General features: G+C 38.3%; 1 long non-coding RNA gene across 1 annotated transcript; it reads left to right on the plus strand.

Annotated features, from left to right (window-relative positions):
* The first annotated feature begins 3197 nt into the window (after positions 1-3197).
* LOC134533818 (uncharacterized) lies at positions 3198-9255 on the plus strand. Its single transcript, XR_010075397.1, has 2 exons — positions 3198-5248; positions 7484-9255. It is a non-coding gene; the product is annotated as an uncharacterized LOC134533818 (long non-coding RNA).
* The last annotated feature ends 453 nt before the right edge of the window (positions 9256-9708 follow it).

Genomic DNA, 9708 nt, shown 5'->3' on the forward strand with positions numbered 1-9708 from the left:
GAGTCGTCCAGGTGAGTTGTAAGCCAATAGCAGAGGCAGCACTGAGAAATAACTATTTGAATTTCAGGCTGTCGTGAAATTAATCCGCGAATTTTTCCGATCTCTACTCATTGGCTCCTGAATAGTGACACCTGTTAACTGGGGTGCTTGTGATGCGATACTTCTTTCGTTGAGGTTTTTTTTCATTAGCTCAGAGTCCTTCAGGTAAACTGTTGTCCAATCACTGAAGCAGCCAACAGGCAAACGTATTTGGATTGTAGACTATCGCGAAATGAATTTGCGAATTTTTCCTGTTTCATATAAACCGTAGGACCTCCAGGATAGACTCCACAGTCCTTTATACACTCACGAAAATATCACACGGTCATTAGCTGCTCACATGGGAGAAAGTGATTATCAATCTATTGTTTATTCAACCCAAAGACAGTCATAATAACTGTGAGTCAGTTCAAGAAGCAGCACAAAGCGATGTGTGTTCTGATTACAGCTTATCGCTAGAGATACGGAAATTTCGCGCAATCATTAAGTCGCAAGTTAGCCTGAAAACATTCACACATCGCGCTGTGTTCATTATTGGACCGCAGTTATTTGGACACGCCCCTCTATGACCGCGAGCCAACGATGTTCAGCTATAAAAGAAGTAAGCGAATCAGATAGTGCCAATTAACAAGGACAAAAACGTTCTCGTAAGAAATCAACAAATACGTAGGGACCGGAAAAATTCGCGGTTTCGATGGCCTTCAGGATAGACTGCACATTCCCCTGTACACTTGGGCAAATAATGCAAGTTCATTGGCTGCCGACTTGTAAGTCGTCTCGGCTGGTTTGTCTGTGATTCGATCCTTCTTTGTTTGAGGGTTTATAATTGGTTGAGATTCGTCCAGATGAACAGTAAGCCAATAGCAAAATCATCTAAGAGGTATATGTATTTTAATTTTAGGCTATCGCCGAATGAATACGCGAATTATTCCGGTCTCTGCAAATACGATAGCAAACGTGGGTTGAGCACACCTATGACTTTGAATTCTTCACTGAGGCCGGGACTCTTTTACTTATCGCAAAATGAAAACGCGAACTTTTCCAGTCTCCAAACATTAAAGACCGGAAAAATTCTCGTAGTCATTTCGTGATAGGATAGAATTAAAAAAAAAAAAAATTACCTTGGTGCTGCTTCTGCGATTGGACCGAATGTTAACTGGAGGACTGTTAGCCAATGATAAACTTTCAACCAACGAAGTCCCCGATCAGAGACTTCTCAGTTGACATGTCACGCAAGTCAGCGGCCAATGAACGGGTCATATTTGGACAAGCATGTAGACAACTATAGAGCCTATCGTGGAGTCAATTGAAGCCGCGAATTTTTCCTGTTCCTAACTATATCATAAACGCTTTCTTCGGTCAAAGAGTTATGCTGTGCAGAGCGAAATGTCGGTACAATCCACCTCTTTTGACACGGCTCAACCTCCAATGTTTGTTATTGGGCGAGTAGGGGCATGCATATTTCGCGAAAAGATTCCGAGACTACCTGAAAATTAAAACACTGTAGCATCGTCTGTGTTTCGTGATTGGGCGAGTTAGGCAAGTCCCTTGAGAGCTTCAAAAATCTGTACCGGATGTTTCATATCTAAAAATTATTCTGAATACGCGCATTTTTAAAGCCCTTTTCACTCTTCTAAAATTACATTTAAAAAAAAAAAAAAGAAACAGAATTTCTCATCGACCCGCAGAGTATTTTTAAATAGGTTTTCGTAAACAGACCCCACTCATATACTGTATCTCGATCAGTTATCAAATATGCTGGAGGGGGGAGGGGGGTTCTGAAGCTCTGCACTATGGTATGCGTGCCCGGGTAGGCGGGGGCCTTGAAAAGTCGTTTCAGCCGGTGCATCTTTTACCGTTCTGGCAGGAGGAGGGAAAGGAGGGGGAAATGAAAAGACGGGTTCCCGCGGGCCCGTCTATGAATCCGCCGGCGTATTGACGCCTCATCAGCGGGTGTTCTTCGGCGCCGCTTTCTCCGCCAGGGCTTGTTGCTTGTTTGCCGCGAGCCAAGGACGGCGGCAGCCTCGGTGCAGCCTCTCTCCTCCGCTGCAGCTCTGGATGCGACAAAGGGGAGGGCCGCGTCTGGAGAGACAGGAAAAATATTCGCGGTTTCACTTCGTGATAGACGAAAATTCATAAGAATTTACAGTTTGTCCGTAAAAAGAAAATTCCAGTAATAAAAAATTTAATAGTATCAACGGTTAAGCTTTGTAGAATGTTGGCTCAAGGTCATAATTAAAATTTCAGATAAGCCTATTCATTGTTTTCTCGCGTGCAGCGCGAAATAATGGCTATTTCCCCCATTAGTAGAGGGTGAACCTGTAAACTTTATTTGGCAACAAGATGAAGCCCCAGATGTTGAATTTACAAGTCCCGGACCGTTGGATTGGTCGTAATGGTCGAGACGATAAAGCCCTTTTTCGCTGGCCTCCACGATTACCTGACATAAAGCTGTGCATTTTTTTTTCTTATTCCTTTGGGAAGTATCATGTTTATATTCCGCCGCCACCTAATGATTTGCCAAAGTTGAGACACAGAATTGAAGAGGCTATTGCTTCCATTACTCCGGTCGTGTTAACAAAATTGTGGGAAGAACTGGACTTGAGTTTTGATATGTGCCGTTTGACCAAAGGTGCACATATTGAACATTCGCAAAACAAATCAGGTAATTGTACCTTCAATTTGATGTATGATTTGTTGTAAATAGTCTAAATTAAACTGTTATAATATACCATTGAAACTGGGACATTATTTTATGGACATCCTGTACATTGAAGCTGGTTTTTACTATTGGCTCACTATTCACCCGGATGACTCTCTAGGCCAATTATAAATCGTTAACCAAGGAAGTATCGAATCACAGGCAAACCAGTTGAAACCACACTCAAGTCAGCAGCTAATTATTAAGTGACATTATTTGCCTGATAATAAAGAATATGTGTAGTCTACTCTGAAGGTCAATGAAAACTGCGAATTTTTCCAGTCTCTAACCCTGGGCGTATATCCGTGGAGAGGGCCCCGGGCCGCCCTGATGACGCACGCTTGCGCTTGCTAAATCGTAACTGTGAAATGGGAATAATATACGTAGTGACGGAAAAAAGGATCGCGAGTTATTTGACCTCTAGGACAACCTCCAAAGTCCTTTATATTGTCGCGGGTTGAAATTTTGCAGGGTTGTTGAAATCAAATTTAGGGACTTTACTGACGGGACTCTGGGCTGGCTGCTCTGTTCACTCGTCAGCGCAAGTGGCGTGACCATGTAATTGGGGCACGGGGCCGGCGCGGCGCGCTGCGGGCTTGCAGAATTTTGTTTGTTTGTTTGGCCGCGCGCTGGCGCAGCCACTGGCCGCAGTTACTGGGGCGCGCTGTCGTAACAAGCCGCGCGGTGTGGCCTGCACATTGGGGTAGAGGGGGGGTAGTCTTCCCAGATGTTCTAGTTAGTTGTTTAGTAAATTTGACTTCAATAACGAGCTTTTGTTATGCTAGGCGCGGCAGGGCGCGCGAATTTAAGCGCAAGTGATTGGTGACTCGGGGCTCACTCAGGCGGAGGCTATGCGTCTCACCTGTGGTCACGAGTTGTTAGTTCGTTCGTGATGTAGGAATTCAGGCTCACTCAGGCGGAGGCTATGCGTCTCACCTGTGGTCACGAGTTGTTAGTTCGTTCGTGATGTAGGAATTCAAGCTTTCGGGCGGAAGCTATGGTCGACGCCAGAGGCCACGAGTCGTTTAATTTAAGTTAGGTCATAATGTAGTCGTCAAGCTTTCGGGCGGAGGCTATGGCCCTCGTCAGGGGTCACGCGTCATAGTTTTTAAAATGTAATGTTCGTTCGGGATTTCAAGGGCAGGAGAGGCCCCTACGTTATTTTTTTAAAGTAATCGATCAAGAAAGGCTTTTCGGAAAATGTGAGTATGGACTTATCTTTGTTTTAATTTTAAGTATTAATTATGATTTGAGGTATTCGGAAGGACTAGGGAAGTGTTTAGTGAAGTTCTCTCATTCTCTCTCTTGTAAGGTCGTTCAATCGTTAAGGAAGTAAAGAGATTATTGTTTTAAATTGTAATCCCGCTATTTAAATGTTCTTTAAAATGATGTTGAGTATTTGACTTTAAGAATAAAATAATTTTAATTAAGTATTATGTTATTTTGCAAAATCTCCTTAGTTCAGCTCTCACCAGACATCCTGTACGGGATGACGAACCTATGATCCTAGGTACAGTAAAGTATTTTATGAAGTTAAGACTAGTTGATGCCAAGCGAGTTGTTTCTATGTAAAGAGCTACGATTCTCGCCCCCCCCCCTCTGAAGGTGAATCGTGACAGAAATGGTGGTGGCACCGGCTAGGTGCCACGTGACAGAAATGGTAGAGTTCGCCGGATAGGTTCTATTTCTGGAGAGAGAGAGAGGTAGATTTTTATGTTTATTATTAAGTTAGTTTCAGCTTCTGATAGCAGGTTATTAAGAGTTTACTTGAGGAGAGGATTACGGAATTTTAGTCTATAGTGGAGGAAGTCTTTGAGATTTTTTTTTTGACGTAACAGATGTTTATTTGAGGATACTTGTAAGGATAAAGTTTATAGTGATAAGTTGTTTTAAGTCGTTGAATTTATTGTAGATTTATATCGGGGATTATTACGTGAGGAGAATACGTTATAAGTTAAATGCTTATTAGAGATAATGCAAGTGGTTTAATTTAATTGAAGTTCATTTTAAGATTGTAGGTTAAGAGAATTATAATTTAAAATAAAGTTTTTTGTCGTAAATAGGAATTATTTTCAAGAGAAGTTTGTTTTGTTTTCGTGCGCGTAGGAGACGAGACGTACGAATTAAATCAGTCGAGGGAAGGATAAACGTTAGAAAGGAATTAAAGAGAAAACGAGAGTTTATGTAAAAGAGAGTTATAGAATTTATAGTGATGTTTTGTTTTAATTAGAAAAATGTTGAGAGTTGTTTCAGAACGACACGTCAGTGGACGTGGCAGAGTGAACACGTGACTGGGAGGTGCTGAGACCTAGCGGAGAACGGAGGAACCGCAAGCGAGGGTTGGCGCACCTGATGGAATTCGGTGACGTCACGGGCTCATACGGAGACGTGGACAGGCCGTGACCTTGTTTTGATCAGCTGTACGGTAACTTAGCGATAAGAAAATAGACTATTGGTTAAATAAATTTAAATTTAAGTGTGTTTTAGGAGAAGAGGAACTTTCAGTATGTAAGTAATTTAATTTAAGAAGTGTATGATGTATAGGCTAGAAGTGTTTCGTTGTAAGTTGTTTATGTTTTTGTTAGTTAAATTCTACCTCGGTTTTAAAAATATTTTTTTGGGATTTGTAAACATTATTAAGGAGGTACACTATAAAATCGATAAGCATTGAGAAAACTGGGAAGGCTAGATTTTGTGTGTAGAGGGAATTTACTCCAAAAGAACAGAGAGACAAAATTAATGTTTTCATTAGGGCGAGGGACCCTAAGGTGAGGTGTTGTGTCCCTGGGAAGAAAGGGAATTGTAGCGCAGACCATAGGAGATGGGCTGACTACGGAATTAAGGGTCAGGAGAATCCTGAGAGTTGTGAGTAGTTTGGGGCAGGAGTTCCCCATGGTAGTACCGAAGTGGCTATCCTGTATGGGATAGGGTACCATTTCAATGAAGTTTGTTGGTGGGGTTAGAATCCCTTGTTGTGTAGTGGGCCTATAGCAGATAGGCACTACAGTGAAATTTTTGGTTATTTTGTGAGGTAAATTCCCTGGAGGTTAAGTAAGATTGGATTCAGTTAGGAAGGAGGGAAATGAGAAACATTGCTGTAGAGAGTTAGTGTACTTGCCTAATGTGAAATTGAATTTTAATAAATTAATTAATGAGAAAGTTTTTCTGGTCAAATAATAATGGAAGGGAATTAATTAATTTTTTTGAGTAAGGTGTTTTAAGTAATGAAATAAAATAATGTGAAGTAATTTGAATAATTGGGGAGGAATTTCTTTAAGAGTTTAGATAATTGTTTTTGAATTTATTGAGATATTCAGCCAGTGGAGTTTGAGTGTGAGAGATACAGTGAGATTTTAAGGAAATCGGTTGTTTATTAATTAGGACAAATGAGATTTTTTGATTAAGAGTCAGTAAGCATAGTTAAATTTACGACATAATATTTGTTGACAGTTTACAGTTATTAAGGAGAAAACAGAGTAATCTATTTATTTTTATTTTAAGGGTTTGAAGATAAGATTATGAATTTTTTTTTTTGAAAGTTTCTTGGGCATGTTTGAATAATTTTTATTTGGATTTTAAGAAATTACAGAGAAAATTTAATTGATTTACATTAGTTTGGAAGTATGGAGGTTTAGTGTTCGATTAGCCCTAACTTGATGGTCGGATCCCAAAAGAATGCCGTAAAACCGATAGCCAATTGAGAGGAATGCGGTAGGCGCTTGTGTAGAGAGGGGTTGTGGGAAAACTCCTTGGGACTGATGGCAGATCAGGGGCCCTAAATAGTGTGTGATGCTGTAAAACCAGTGCAGAGAAAGCCTGGTATGCTTAAATTTTTGGGCACAGGTTATGTAAACCTGGGGTTCCATGGGATTTAGTCATGTTAGCTGCTGTGGGACATTGAGATTTCCAGGCTCCATAGTAAAGTCAATGTAAATTTTTGTTTTCTTAAAATAATAAATTTGTTTTTAATTTATTTGAGATATTTGATTTGGAACAGTGAATACAGACCCCGAGGAATAAGAGTTGTCATGCTGTGAGAGGAGAAGGTGGTAGGCCTAAAAGGGTACAGGCACCACAGAGGTTATTTGTATTGCATAATTTAAATATAAGGAAACTTGAGAATTTGAAATTTTGTTGTTGGGTTGGACACCCATAAGAAGAGTATAGGCAGAATTTTTATTGTTATGAGATGTCTAATTTAATTGAAAAGAAGAAAGTTTAAAGATGCAAGGTAACATTATTATTGTAATAATTGAAAGAGATTAAGAGGTAGAGAGAAATAGGCAGTTTTTGTTTGTAAGTACTAAAGTTTACATATAGAAATTTAGTAACTAAGAATGAATAATAAGTTAAGTCTAGTGTAAAAGTTTTTTTTAAGTTTGTTAAGTTAAGAGTCACAAGTAAATTTTTTTTTAGAGAGAATGTCTTTGATAGGAAGTATTAGAAACTTATGGGAATTTTAGGGTAACATAAATAATGTAGGTAATGAATAATAAATAGATGGTAGGTCTTAAGTTAGGATTAACATTTGAAGCAGAATTTAATTAAGAAGAAGGAAAATAAATAGGCCTAATGAAAAGAACAAAAAAGGATTTTATGGTAAAGCATTTTTTTTTTAAGTAATAAACAATGAATAATAATGTTGTTTCAGGGTAATGTGTACTAATAATACAATTTTTTTTTAGGACCAAAGAACAGGAATTATGTAATTTAAATTAACATGTATTTTTGAAACTGTTACAGATTCCTTAAGATGAGCTGAGCAGCAGTCCAGTTTACAAGATGACAAGAGTTCGAGAGACAAGATACAAGATCACTGAAACAAGAGCCAAGACTGAAGATTCAAGAGAAGAGAAAGCTGGCAGCCATGGACTTACAAGTGGAGATTAATAAGGTCATGTAAAGTTTTATTTTTTTTTATGGAAGACAGTAACTGGAGTTTTTTTTTGTTATAAACATTATTTACAGAACTTTTTAGGTTATAGTAATGTAATGGAACTAGTGAGTTGTGGTAGCTGTCAAAAAGAACTAATACATTAAGTTTAATTTTTAAAGTTAATTTTCTTAATTTACAGAGGGATTAGTAGTTTTTTTTTAAACCTTATTTAGGTTGGAATTTAAATACAATAGCTTATTATAAATGTGTACGAACAGTTCAAGTTCACAGTACTGATAGGTAGGTCAGATGATCTTATTGATTTTGATGATTTGTTGTTTTGAGTTGATTTTTAAGTGTTGTGAATTAGACAATGAAATAGTTCTGAAAACTTAAATTATTTCAAGCTAAGAAATAGTAAATTTAATTGTAACTCGAAGGACACCAGAATTTACTTTTTTTTGAATTAGTAATGTTTGAAAATTTTATACTTTACAAGAAAGGTTATAAACAAACAGATCGGATGGAACAAGGATGCAGTAAATCACAATTTCATTTAGAATTATTGATTAGCTTTTGAGGTTATGAAGTAAAAGTAATTATAGTTTAAAAGTTTGAATAAAAAAAAATGTTTTTTTTTATTTGTTTGAAATAGAAAGTTTAAAAGTTAATTAGTCATGATCTAGGTGGGTGATGGGGTGGGAATTGGCCACTCTTTTTCCCTATAACCTCCCTAACATGGCCTTCTATTACAACTAACAGAAATAAAGAAGAAGAAAAATGAAGAATTATTAGTTAGAATGTTTCTTTCATGAAGATACCTGATGAACTTTTACTGTTTGGAAGAATAGAAGCAAGGTTAGTCAGATATTTTTACTCAGAAGAAGAAGAAGATAAAGCAGTTTTATGACTCGACAAGCCAGAGATTGGTGTTTCCCCTCTGCGCTTCTATTGACTACGTTGTTTACTCTCATGGGATAGCTGGTTCGGCACCATGGAGAGAGATTGGTGGGCATTGTGGTTGCCCCCAGAAGAAAAGAAGAGTAGAAGAGGTTATGGGTGGGTCATGTGAACTGACCTTCAACCCAGTTACTTCGTGGGGACTATTTGCTGTATAGAGAAGATCAAGACTCAAGAGTTAGGGAAAATCATTGGAGGTCATGTTTCCCTTCCTTAAGTTTTTCCTATCAAATTATTTGCCTGATTAGATTATGCTAAGGGTGGGATACTTTATGTTAGCAGTTGAATTAATTAATTTTATTTTTTTGTGTGTTTGCATCCTTGCCCATCGATTGCAGTTTAGTAGTTAGTTTTGTATTTGTCAGGCGTGATGGTAATGCCTGTTGATGATGTTTCAGAATTGTAATCTGTTCGTGATGAGGATGGCACAACTCCGAAGCAGATGTGGGGAGAAGTTGTGAGCTGCCCTGGAAGCCAGTCCAGTAGCTGTTGGAGTTGAGTGGTGTTTGCTGATGGCCAGCCCAGGGAGCTACTCTTCTCGACAACACTGACTTCGAGGAGTTGCACCAACCTTCACGAGATAAGAGTTTAATTAATTGAAACACTGTAAGGACACTTAATTTTTTTTGAAAAACGAAAGAAGTATGGTAATAAACGGAAACCGAAAAAAAAAAAAAAATAATAATAATTATCCAGAATTTGCACATTGTTTAACGAATACTGAGAAACTAAGAACAGTAATTTAATTTGTAAAGAGAGCTTCACTAACAGAACAATTTTTTTAGAATTGAGAACTCGAGCCTCTGAAGGTTCCTGTGAGAACAAACCAGATAAAAGTTTTACATTTAATTTTATGAATACTTGTTGTTTTAAAATAAATCTTATGCAGAATCTAGATGTATGTTCAGACAGCAAGGAACTAAGAAAATTATTATTTTTGTGAAATGAGGAATTTATAGTTATGGTTTAATGGAAAAAGACAATTTGTAATTTTGAGGTAGCTCGATGGGGCTCGAGCTCTGTGAGGGGAGGGTTAAGTCGCGGTTTGAAATTTTGCAGGGTTGTTGAAATCAAATTTAGGGACTTTACTGACGGGACTCTGGGCTGGCTGCTCTGTTCACTCGTCAGCGCA

Source organism: Bacillus rossius, chromosome 7 (genome assembly GCF_032445375.1).
Source record: "Bacillus rossius redtenbacheri isolate Brsri chromosome 7, Brsri_v3, whole genome shotgun sequence".
Lineage (NCBI taxonomy): Eukaryota > Metazoa > Arthropoda > Insecta > Phasmatodea > Bacillidae > Bacillus > Bacillus rossius.